General features: G+C 39.2%; 1 long non-coding RNA gene across 3 annotated transcripts in view; it reads right to left on the bottom strand.

The window, feature by feature from the left end:
• LOC118143629 (uncharacterized) overlaps positions 1 to 12,353 on the bottom strand; it is a 67,290-nt gene that overhangs the window by 42,636 nt on the left and 12,301 nt on the right. Inside the window, exon 2 of one of the 3 annotated variants that reach the window (XR_013523886.1) lies at positions 1,039 to 1,115. The exons of the other annotated variants lie outside the window; for them this stretch is intronic. This is a non-coding gene — a long non-coding RNA (uncharacterized LOC118143629). The remainder of the gene's footprint in view (positions 1 to 1,038; positions 1,116 to 12,353) is intronic. 3 annotated transcript variants of the gene reach the window in all.

Raw genomic sequence — 12,353 nt, 5'->3', positions numbered from 1 at the left:
ATGGAATACAAAACAGGGATAATAATAAAACAAAAAATAATTCAAATTATCAAACATTGGAAGGAAGAAAGGGTAAGGGCACAGAGGCAGGGGAACAAAACTTTCATATTCATGACAGGGAGTAAATAGCTAATGCCTTAAATAAATAAATCAAGGAAAAGAGTTATAAGAGATGATGTAAAGTTATGAAGAAAGCACCAGAAGATCTAAAATCAAACCTGTTTCCTCCAGGGTATGGGACTGGAAGAAAAGGAGGCTTTTTCTCAGGTGTTGTACTGAACGTAGCAAGGAGTAGGGCAGGAGATTACTGCTTTTCATCATGAGTTCTTCTGTGTTGTTTAATTTTTTTATGATATGCATATTTCGATCTAAAATTTTTATAGATCTGAACTGAACTTCAACTCCTGAAAAATTATCAATTAGCCTTCTTCATTCTGACCATTCCATTGCTATGTATTCTCCTAACACTTTTATATTTAAAGGTACTATAATATCTTGAACATTTTCATCTTTTATAATTATCCTCATTTACTTTCCTGTAACTAAATTATATTGAAGTTCCTTGAAGTCAGTAATCAGAACTTATATTTTAATAAGATTGTCAGCATTTGATATAGAATACAATATATTTGTAATTTTGAAAATGTATTAAGTGTTCAGGGAAGGGAAGGAAGGAGGGAGAGAGGAAGGAAGGAAGGAGGGAGGGAAGAAGGAAAGAAGGAAGGAGGGAGGGAGGGAGGGAGGAGAGGGAGGGACTTGACTTTCAAATTTCTTATCCAATGTAACAGTCGATTTTCTGTAATCCATATAACATTCTCTCTTCATCTCATGTGCCATTGTTTTATTCTTCTTTTTGGTTTTTACAAATGTTTCCAAAGTTATTTTTTAAGAGTGCTGACATATTCCAGGGAATATGTGTTCGATCCTGTCACTTCACATAAAATAGGGAAGATGGAACCTCTTCTCTGTCTCATAGGCTGATTTCAAGGGGGTGAAAAAAGAAATCAGAAGCTATGGAATGTCGCCTCTTTAGTGTACCTCAGATGTATTAGCCATCCTTTTCCAAGCAAGTCTTACACTTGCTTCCTTTGCTGTCCAGGCTGCATGCTTACAAACTGAAAAAAGAAACAAAGAAATTTTATCTCTGGTTTTGAGAAAATTTTTTGAGGAAGGACACAGGGGTGCTTGGCTTTTCCCATTTCTTTGAATGCCAGTGAATTGACTCTATCCTAATTCCATCATTGTCTATATACCAACTCCTAATGATGTCATGATAATCACATCAATCTAAAAGGCACAGGAGAGCAGCATAGCTTTTATTGTATTTATTTTTTACTTTTATTTTTGAGACAGGGTCTCACTGTGTCACCCAGGCTGGAATACAGTGGTACAATAATGGCTCACTGAAGCCTCAACCCCTGAGGCTCAAGTGATCCTCCCACCTCAGCCTCCTGAGTAGGTAGGACTATAGGTGTGCACCACCATGCCCAGCTAACTTTTTGTACTTTTTGTGGAAACAGGGCTTTTCCATGTTGCCCAGGCTGGTCTTGAACTCTTGGACTCAAGTGATTCACCTGCCTTGGCCTACCAAAGTACGGGCATTACAGGCATGAGCTACTAGAGCCCAGCATAGCTTTCAATCGTAATATTCTCCTTGGGGCACCTAATCTAGAAGGCTCTTTCAAGAGAAATAACAATCATTGATAGTTGCCTAACACTTACATAACTGAGAAACAAGCATCAAAACAGATATCCTAAATGTTGCTATTTCTGTGTAGTGAGTTTTATGTTTAACTGCCTGAGAAAGGCAGACATCTTACTAAATAAAATATTACACAGAAAATCAATGAAATTTGGTGACTTCCATAATTTGAGACTTACTGATTGTATGGTGGTCTCGTCAAATCCAATATAGCACACAACAGACTGCTGGTAAAGTTTATGAAAGAATCCCTTGAATATTCCAAACTGCATTATGCCTGGAAGTTATGCTTTGGTGGGGTAAACGATCAGCCAATGAAAGGCTATTCCTGGGACACAATAGCTGACCCCGTTGCCTTAAAGGAAGATAATTCTGGTGCCTTTCACTCTCCAGACCTCCTATATGATCAGTTAGAGCTACACTTTAGCTCAGCACTTTACAGCAGAAAAACCAATGCAAGCCACATATGCAGTTTTAAATATTTTGGTAGCCATATTTTAAAAATTATTAACATTTCCAAAAAAAGTAAATAGAAAAATATTAAATATTTAAATGTAAAAAATTGGTAAAATTGGTTTTAAAGCTGCATTTTGATTAATCCAACGTATTTAAAATATATCATTTCAACATGTACTCATTATAAAAATTATTGACATATTTTACATTTTCTCATACAAAGTATTTGAAATCCATTATGTATTTTAAACTTATTAAACATCTGAATTCAGATACTAAATTTTCATCAGAAATACTTGATCTATATTTAGATTTCATAAAAATTTATAGCTGAAAAAGTTGATTCACATACTCATACTTTAAAGTTTTTCAATGGCTGAATGAAGTATTGGTTTTTAAAATTTAAGTTACAATTAGATAAAATTAACAAGTCAGATCCTCAGTCACACTATGCACATTTCAAGTCCTCAGCAGCCACATGGGCAGTCAATGTTTGCCATCCCGTACGGTGCAGGCTTTAGCTCAACTTCTCTCAGCTTCCTCTCTACCCCCTCCTGCTTCCCTCACCCTCTTGTAGATTTATTTCACTTGACTGGACTCCAGTAAATCACCTGCACAAGAACCGCCATCTCAGGTTCTGCCTCTTGGGCACCCAACCTCTATAAACTACAGCCTATTAAAATCTACTCATGGAGCTGTGCAATACAATTTAGCATTTTAAGCAAGTTGACTGAAAATTTCTGTAGTAAAGAATCCATACTTAAAAATTTTAATTCAGTTTTATGAATTTACTTAGTGTTTACAGAAGAAATGTTAACATTTCTTTTATTATTGAACTTTAGATTCTGGGGTACAAGTGCAGATCATGCAGGATTGCTGCATAGGTACATACATGGCAATGCGGTTTGTTGCCTCCATCCCCCCGTCACGTATATCTGGCATTTCACCCCATGTTATCCCTCCCCAATCTCCCCACCCTCACTGTCCCTCCCCGGCCTCCCTCAAAAGACCCCAGGGTCTAATGCTCCCCTCCCTGTGTCCATGTGTTCTCACTGTTCAAAACCCACCTGTGAGTGAGAACATGTGGTGTTTGACTTTCTGTTCTTGTGTCAGGTTGCTGAGAATGACAATTTCCAGATTCGTCAATGTCCCTACAAAGGACACAAACTCATTGTTTTTTATGGCTGCATAGTAGTATTCCATGGTGTATATGTACCATATTTTCCTTGTCCATTCTATCACTGATGAGCATTTTGGTTGGTTCCAGGTCTTTGCTATTGTAAACAGTGCCATAATGAACATATGTGTGCACGTGTCTTTATAATAGAACAATTTCTAATTCTTTGGATATATACCCAGTAATGGGATTGCTGGGTCAAATGGAATTTCTATTTCTAGGTCCTTGAGGAATCGCCACACTGTCTTCCACAATGGTTGAACTAATTTACACTCCCACCAACAGTGTAAAAGTGTTCCTATTTCTCTACATCCTCTCCAGCATCTGTTGTCTCCAGATTTTTTAATGATCACCATTCTAACTGACATGAGGTGGCATCTCAATGTAGTTTTCATCTGCATTTCTCTAACGACAAGTGATTATGAGCAATTTTTCATATGTTTGTTGGCCTCATATATCTTCTTTTGAAAAGTGTCTGTTCATATCCTTTACCCAACTTAAATGGGTTTGTTTGTTTTTTTCTTATAAATCTGTTTTAGTTCTTTGTAGATTCTGGATATTAGCCCTTTGTCAGATGGGTAGATTGCAAAATTTTTTTCCCATTCTGTTGGTTGCCAATTAACTCTAATGATTGTTTCTTTTGCTGTACAGAAGCTCTAGGGTTTAATTAGGTCCCATTTAAGTATTCTGGCTTTTGTTGCCAGTGCTTTTGGTGTTTCAGTCATGAAGTCCTTGCCTATTCCTATATCCTGAATGGTTCTGCCTAGGTTTTCTTCTAGGGTTTTTATGGTGTTAGGTCCTATGTTTAAGTCTTTAATCCATCTGGAGTTAATTTTGGTGTAAGGTGTCAGGAAGGGGTCCAGTTTCTGCTTTCTGCACATGGCTAGCCAGTTTTCCCAATACCATTTATTAAACAGGGAATCCTTTCCCCATTGCTTGTTTTTGTCAGGTTTGTCAAAGATCAGATGATTGTAGATATGTTGTGTTGACTCTGAGGCCTCTGTTCTGTTCCATTGGTCTATGTGTCTGTTTTGGTACCAGTACCATGCTGTTTTGATTACTGTAGCCTTGCAGTATAGTTTGAAGTCAGGTAGTATGATACCTCCTGCTCTGTTCTTTTTGCTTAGAATTGTCTTGGCTATCTGGGCACTCTTTTGGTTCCATATGAAGTTTAAGGTGGTTTTTTCCAGTTGTGTGAAGATGGTCATTGCTAGCTTGATATGGACAGCATTGAAATTACTTTGGGCAGTATGGCAATTTTCACAACATTGATTCTTCCTAATCATGAGCATGGAATGTTTTTCCATCTGTTTGTGTCCTCTCCTATTTCCTTCAGCAGTGGTTTGTAGTTCTCCTTGAAGATGTCCTTTACATCCTTCATTAGTTGTATTCCTAGGTATTTTATTCTCTTTGTAGCAATTGTGAATGGCACTTCATTCTTGATTTGGCTCTATTTAAATCTGTTATTTGTGTACAGGAATGCCTGTGAGTTCTGCACATTGATTTTGTATCCTGAGACTTTGCTGAAGTTGCTTATCAGTATCAGGAAATTTGGGCTGAGACGATGGGTTCTTCTAAATATACAATCATGTTGACTGCAAACAGGGACAATTTGACTTTCTCCTTTCCTACTTAAATGCACTTTTTTTTTCTTGCCTAATTGCTCTGACTAGAACTTCTAATACTATATTGAATAGGAGTGGTGAGAGAGGACATCCTTGTGTAGTGCCAGATTTCAAAGGGAATGCTTCCTGTTTTCGCCCACTCAATATGATATTCGCTGTAGGTTTGTCATAAATAGCTATTATTTTGAGATACGTTCCATTGATATCTATTTTATTGAGAGTTTATAGCATAAAGGGCTGTTGAATTTTGTCAAAGGCCTTCTCTGTATCTATTGAGATGATCATGTGGTTTTTGTCTTTGTTTCTATTTATGTGATGGATTATGTTTATAGACTTGCATATGTTCAACCAGCCTTGCATCCATGGGATAAAGCCTACTTGATTGTGATGGATAAGCTTTTTGATGTGCTGTTGCAATTGGTTTGCCAGTATTTTATTGAAGATTTTTGCATCTATGTTCATCATGGATACTGGCCTACAGTTTTCTTTTCTTGTTGAGTCTCTGCTGGGTTTTGATATCAGGATGATGCTGGTCTCATAAAATGACTTGGAAAGGATTCCCTCTTTTTGGATTGTTTGGAATAGTTTCAGAATGAATGGTACCAGCTCCTCTTTGTATGTCTGGTAGAATTTGGCTGTGAACATGTCTGGACCTAGACTTTTTTTGGTTAGTAGGCTTTTGATTGCTGCCTCAACTTCAGGCCTTGTTATTGCTTTGTTCACAGTTTCAACTTCCTGCTTTAGGCTTAGGAGAGTGCAAGTTTCCAGGAATTTATCCTTTTCTTCCAGGTTTACTGGTTTATGTGCATAGAGTTGTTTATAGTAATCTCTGATGGTAGTTTGTATTTCTGTGGAATCTGTGGTGATATCCCCTTTATCATTTTTATTGCATCTATTTGATTCTGCTCCATTTTCTTTTTTATTAATCTGGCTAGCCACCTATTTTGTTGATCTTTTCAAAAAACCAGCTCCTGCATTTATTTTATGGAGGGTATTTTGTGTCTCTGTCTCCTTCAGTTCTGCTCTGATCTTAGTTATTTCTTATCTTCTGCTAGCTTTTGAGCATTTTTTATCTTACTCCTCTAGTGCTTTCAATTTTGATGATAGGGTGTTGATTTTAGATCTTTCTTAGCTTCTCATGTGGGCATTTATTGCTATAAATTTCCTTCTAGACACTCCTTTAAATGTGTCCCAGAGATTCTGATATGTTGTGTCTTCATTCTCAGTGGTTTCAAAGAACATCTTTATTTCTGCCTTCATTTCTTTGTTTATCCAGTCGACATTCAGGAGCCAGTTGTTCAGTTTCCATGAAGTTGTGTGGTTCTGAGTGAGTTTTTTAATCCTGATTTCTAATTTGATGGCCTTGTAGTCTGAGAGACTGCTTGTTATGATTTCCGTTCTTTTGCATTTGCTGAGGAGTAATTTACTTCCAATAATGTGGTCAATTTTAGAGTAGATACAATGTGGTGCTGAGAAGAATGCATATTCTGTGGATTTGGGGTGGTGAGGTCTGTAGATGTCTATTAGCTCTGCTTGGTCCAGATCTGAGGTCAAGTCCTGGATATCCTTGTTAATTTTCTGTCTCGTTGATCTGTCTAATATTGATGGTGGATTGTTAAAGTCTCCTATTATTATTGTGTGGGAGTCTAAGCTCTTCGTAGGTCATTAAGAACTTGCTTTATGTATCTGGGTGCTCCTGTATTGGTTGGGTATATATTTAGGATCATTAGCTCTTGTTGTATTGATCATTTTACCATATGTAATACCCTTCTTTGGTTTTTTTTTTTTTTTATCTTTGTTGTTTAAAGTCCATTTTATCAGAGACTAGGATTGCAAATCCTGCTTTTTCTGCTCTCCATTTACTTGATAAATCTTCCTCCATCCCTTTAGCCTGTATGTGTCCTTGCATATGAGATGGATTTCCTGAATACAGCACACCAATCAGTCTTGACGTTTTATCCAATTTGCCAGTCTGTGTCTTTTGATTAGAGTACTTAGCCCATTTATATTTAGGGTTAATATTGTTATATGTGAATTTGATCCTGCCATTTGATGCTAGCTGGATGTTTTGCCCGATAGTTGACGCACTTTCTTCATTGTGTCAATGGTCTTTACCATTTGGTACATTTTTGGAGTGGCTGATATTGGTTGTTCCTTTCCTTGTTTAGTGCTTCTTTTGGGAGCTCTTGTAAGGCAGGCCTGATGGTAATGAAATCTCTCAGCAATTGCTTGTCTGTAAAGGATTTTATTTCTCCTTCACGTATGAAGCTTAGTTTGACTGAATATGAAATTCTAGGTTGAAAGTTATTTTCTTTAAGTATGTTGAATATTTGGCCTCCATCTGGCTTCTAGGGTTTCTGCTGAGAGATCCGCTGTGAGTCTGATGGGCTTCCCTTTGTGGGTAACCTGACCTTTCTCTCTGGCTGCCCTTAGTATTTTTTCCTTCATTTCATCCCTGGTGAATCTGACAATTATGTGCCTTGGGGTTGCTCTTCTTGAGGAATATCTCTGTGGTGTTCTCTGTATTTCCTGGACTTCAACATTGGCCTGCCTTGCTAGGTTGTGGAAGTTCTCCCGGATAATATCCTGAGGAGTGTTTTCCAGCTTGGAGTCATTCTCTCCATCATATTCAGGTACATGAATCAAATGCAGATATGTCTTTTCAAATAATCCCATATTTCTTGGAGGCTCTGTTCATTTCTTTTCACTCTTTTTTCTCTGATCTTGCCTTCTTGTTTTATTTCATTGAGTTGATCTTCAATCTCTGATATCCTTTCTTCTGCTTGGTCAATTCAGCTATTGAAACTTGTGTATGCTTCAGGAAGTTCTTGGGCTGTGTTTTTCAGCTCCATGAAGTCGTTTATATTCTTCTCTAAGTTGTTTGTTCTAGTTAGCATTTCATCTAACCTTTTTTTAAGGTTCTTAGTTTCTTTGCATTGGGTTAGCACATGTTCTTTTAGCTCAAGAAGTTTGTTATTACCCACCTTCTGAAGCCTGTTTCTGTCAATTCATCAGACTCATTCTCCATCCAGCTTTGTTCCCTAGCTGGTGAGTAGTTTTGATCCTTTGAAGGAGGAGAGGCATTCTGGTTTTTGGTGTTTTCATCCTTTTTGTGCTGGTTTCTTCCCATCTTCATGGCTTTATCTACCTGTGGTCTTTGTAGATGGTGACTTTCAGATGGGGTCTCTTAGTGGACATCCTTTTTGTTGATGTTGAAGCTATTTCTTTCTGTGTTTTCATTTTCCTTCTAACAGTCAGGCCCTTCTGCTGCAGGACTGCTGGAGGAACACTCCAGCCAGACCCTGCTTGTCTGGGGATCACCTGTGGGGGCTGCAGAACAGTAAGGGTTGCTGCCAGTTTCCTCTTCTGTTATCTTCGTCTCATGGGGTTACCCACCAGATATCAGCCTGAGCTCTCCTTTATGAGGTGTCTCTTTGAGTGTACGGGGGTCTGGGACCTGCTTGAGGAGACAGTCTGTCCCTTACAGGAGCTCAAGTGCTGTGCTTGGAAAGGAAACAGTCTGACCCTTGTAGGAGCTCAAGTGCTGTGCTGGGAGCTCTGTTGTTCCATGCAGAGCTGCCTGGCAAGTATGTTTAAGTCTGCTTCAGCAGAACCACTAACTGCCTCTTTTCCCAGGTGCTCTGTCCTAGGAAGGTTGGGCTTTATTTATAAGTTCCTGATGTGCTGCTGCCTTTTTTCATAGATGCCCTGCCCAGCATGGAAATAGTGTAGTCACAGTCTGCCAGCAGAGGCATTGCTGAGCTGCTGCAGGCTCTGCCCAGCTGCTGTGTGAACTTCCTTAAGGTGTTGTTTATAGAGGTACAGTTGGAATTGCCTTGGTATTGGTGGACACCCTTCCCCCCACTGAGCTAGACCATCCCGGGTCCAGCTCCGCTTGCTGTGAAATTCTCAATCCAGAGTGTTTCAGATTGCTTCTTTTGTGGGGCTTGTACCTGCCGAGCCAGATCACCTGGTTCACTGTCTCAGCCCTCTCCCTTTCAGTTGAATGGGTGGCTCTGTCTCCCAAGCATTCCAGGTGCCAGTTGAAACAGCCACCAGAATTGTATGAGTTTCTGTGCGCCAACCTACCACATCGGCTGAAACAGCCACGCTGGAAACTCGTGGTGCTTTTCGACCAGAGAATCTCCTGGTCTGTGGGCAGTGAAAGCTCATTTGGAAATACAGTGATCACTCACACTCTGCATTGTTCTTACTGGAAACTGCACTCCAGAGCTGTTCCTATTCGGCCATCTTGGATCCTCAACATTTCTATAAACACTTGTTTTCCAAGGATCACAGTTGGAGGGTATACTAGAGAATTATTCTCAAGCAATTTCAAAGACATTTAGAGTGACCAGAGTAATATATATTAAATGACAAAAAAATAAAATGAATGGCAACGGAGGTGTATAATTATCAAATAGTCAACAAATCTTTAGTATAAATCATGAAAGGCAATCCCAACTCTGCAAATAAATAACCAGGTAGCTCTAGGCAAACCATTTTTTCTTTCTAAGCTTGAGTCCCCTTATTTGCTTCATGTGCATTATCTCATCAAAACACATAAATACGAGTTAGTATTACTGTAGTTATTATTATCATCATTAATATTAGAGAGGCACTGTGGAGATGCAACCTATCATCTACATATTAATGCAAGATAAATCTTCCTAAAGCAGGGACCTAGTCCTGTTACTGTTTGACTAAAAAAATTCCTAAGGATGTCCCAATATCCTTATCTTATCATTGAAGGACCTCCAAGGTTTATTCCAAATTTATCATTCCATGTTTATTTCCAACTTCACTTTCCATCCATTCCCACATAATAATCAGGCTTTGAGGAGTTCCAACACCGGATAACCAATTAGAAAATGATGAACCAAAAAGGAGACTGAGAAGAAGTTGCCAAAGATATAAAAAAGAAACCAGGATTGTGTAGTGCTCCATTAGTCAAGGAAACCTAATAGGTTTGCCTTATTTGAACACAGTTTGAACAGTTGGTTACGTTTGATTGGCCAAAACTTGTTGATTAGCACAAGTGTAGGCTACGGTCTGTTTCCGCCTCTACTTGTTATTGTTAAGTACAGTGAGTTCTAAGTTTCTCTTCAAAGAGACTTGTTTGAGATTTGTGATTCTTTTCTTTTTTCTAATTTATCCTTTTGGGAGTGGGAATGTCTATCCTATGCTCAACATGCAAATACATGCAAATGTTGAGAGGCCAGAGAGTGTAATATTATGGGCTGAATTGTACTCCCCTAAAATTATATACTAAAGTTTTAACTCCCAGTAATTTAGAATATGACTGTATTTAGAACTGGGACTATAAAGAAGTGATTAAGTTGTCCGGGTGCAGTGGCTCACACCTGTAATCCCAGCACTTTGGGAAGCCAAGGTGGTGTGGATCATGAGGTCAGGATATCAAGACCATCCTGACCAACATGGTAAAACCCCATCTCTACTAAAATACAAAAATTAGCTGGGCATGGTGCTGTGCACCTGTAGTCCTAGCTTCTTGGGAGGCTGAGGCAGAGGAATAGCTTAAACCCAGGCAGTGGAGGTTGCAGTGAGCCGAGATGGAGCCACTGCACTCCAGTTTGGTAACAGAGCGAGACTCCATCTCAGAAAAAAAAAAAGTGATTAAGTTAAATGAGATTGTTAGGAGAAACCTGAATCCAATCTGACTGGTGTCCTTATCAGAGAAGGAAATCTGGACACATTCAAGGCACACATGCCCATGCCGAGAGAGATGACCACGTGAAGCGGCAGCAAGAGGGCACGTCTTCAACCCCAGGAGAGAGGTTTGGGAGGAAACCCAGCCTGTTAGCACCTTGACAGTGTTCTTCTACCTCCTAGAACAGAGAGAAAATAAATTTCTACTGTTTAATCCATCAGTCTGTGGTACTTTGATATGGCAGCCCTAAGAAACTTATATAGCAGGGTGCCTGAAACACCAGTTCAAGGGAGACTGGAAAACATCATATTCTCAAATCTGGGATTTTATTTTTATAAAAGAAAAGAATTTATACTGTGGGATCACTGGCAGACCCTGTCGTAACCCTGTAGAAACTCCAGAGGTGGAGAAGAATCATGTTTTATTTATTCTTTTTTTAACTTTTAGTTGAGTCTCGGGGGTGCAGGTGCAGGTTTGTTACATCGGTACATTGTGCGTTGCTGAGGTTTGGTGTACAAAGGATCCCATCACCCAGGCAATGAGCATAGTACTCAAAATAGTTTTTAAACCTCATCGCCCTCCCTATCTCCCCCTCTTGTAGTCCCCAGTGCCTGTTATTTCCATCTTTATGTCCATGAGTACTCAGTGGTCAGCTCCCACTTGTAAGTGAGAACATGCAGCATTTGGTTTTCTATTTCTGCATTAATTCAGCCTGCGCCCAGCCACAAATAGGTTTCTTTGGGAAAGAAGAATACTTGGATTTTTAAAAGAACAGAAAGAATATAAGAAATTTCATAATAGGATAACGACCTCCACATTGCTGCAAAGACTTTTGTTCCTTTTTATGGCCACACAGTATTCTAGGTATATATGTACCACGTTTTCTTTGTCCAATTCACTGTTGATGGGTATTGAGGTTGATTACCTGTCATTGCTATTATGAATAGTGTTGCAGTTGACATGCATGTGTGTGGTTTTTTGTTTTTTTTTTTTTGGGAGAATTATTTATTTTCCTTTGAGTATGTGCCCAGTTCTTTTTAAAAAGAGGTCATGTAATGCTTAAGATTCAGAAACACTGAACTAGAGAAACATCTGTAGTTAAGGGCTAAACTAACGTCATGCCTACTCTGTAGGTGCTTTAGGAACCCAGAGGAGAAAATTTGAAATGTGTGCAATTGTTCAGTCAGTAATAATTGAGCGCTCATTGCGCCGGATAAGCTTGACAGAAAGCATCTGGATAAAAGGAAGGCTTGAACTTTACTTTATGGGGGGCAAAAACTGGGATGTGTACAGGGAATTTGGTAAGAAGATATCCAGCTATCTCCTCACAGAGGTAACTGTATTTGGACCCAAATGACACACACTGGATACAGCCCAGAACAATCATAAACATGCTCTATTTGGCCAGTATCCAAAATATAGCTGGATGGACCCTTGGTGAGACACCTACTCTTTAGTTTGTTCACAGTACCCACCCCTCCCTATTTCCCTGCGTAGGGCTGCCTCCTGCTTACGGTAGTGGCTCAGGCCTGGACTGTGAAGATGATTGTGTTGGCTTTCCTGACACACGCTAGGTAACATAAGAACGTAACAGACAAGGGTAAGTGTTATTTGGATCCCTCCAGAGTTACTTTTTCCAATTGTGTCCTCTCACTGCCATTCAGAGGTTGACACTGTCCTGAAATGACATGACCTTAATCAGGAGAGTTTGCTTGAAATTTT

This window comes from Callithrix jacchus, chromosome 11 (assembly GCF_049354715.1).
Source record: "Callithrix jacchus isolate 240 chromosome 11, calJac240_pri, whole genome shotgun sequence".
Lineage (NCBI taxonomy): Eukaryota > Metazoa > Chordata > Mammalia > Primates > Cebidae > Callithrix > Callithrix jacchus.
This window is presented reverse-complemented; position numbering and strand designations above follow the sequence as displayed.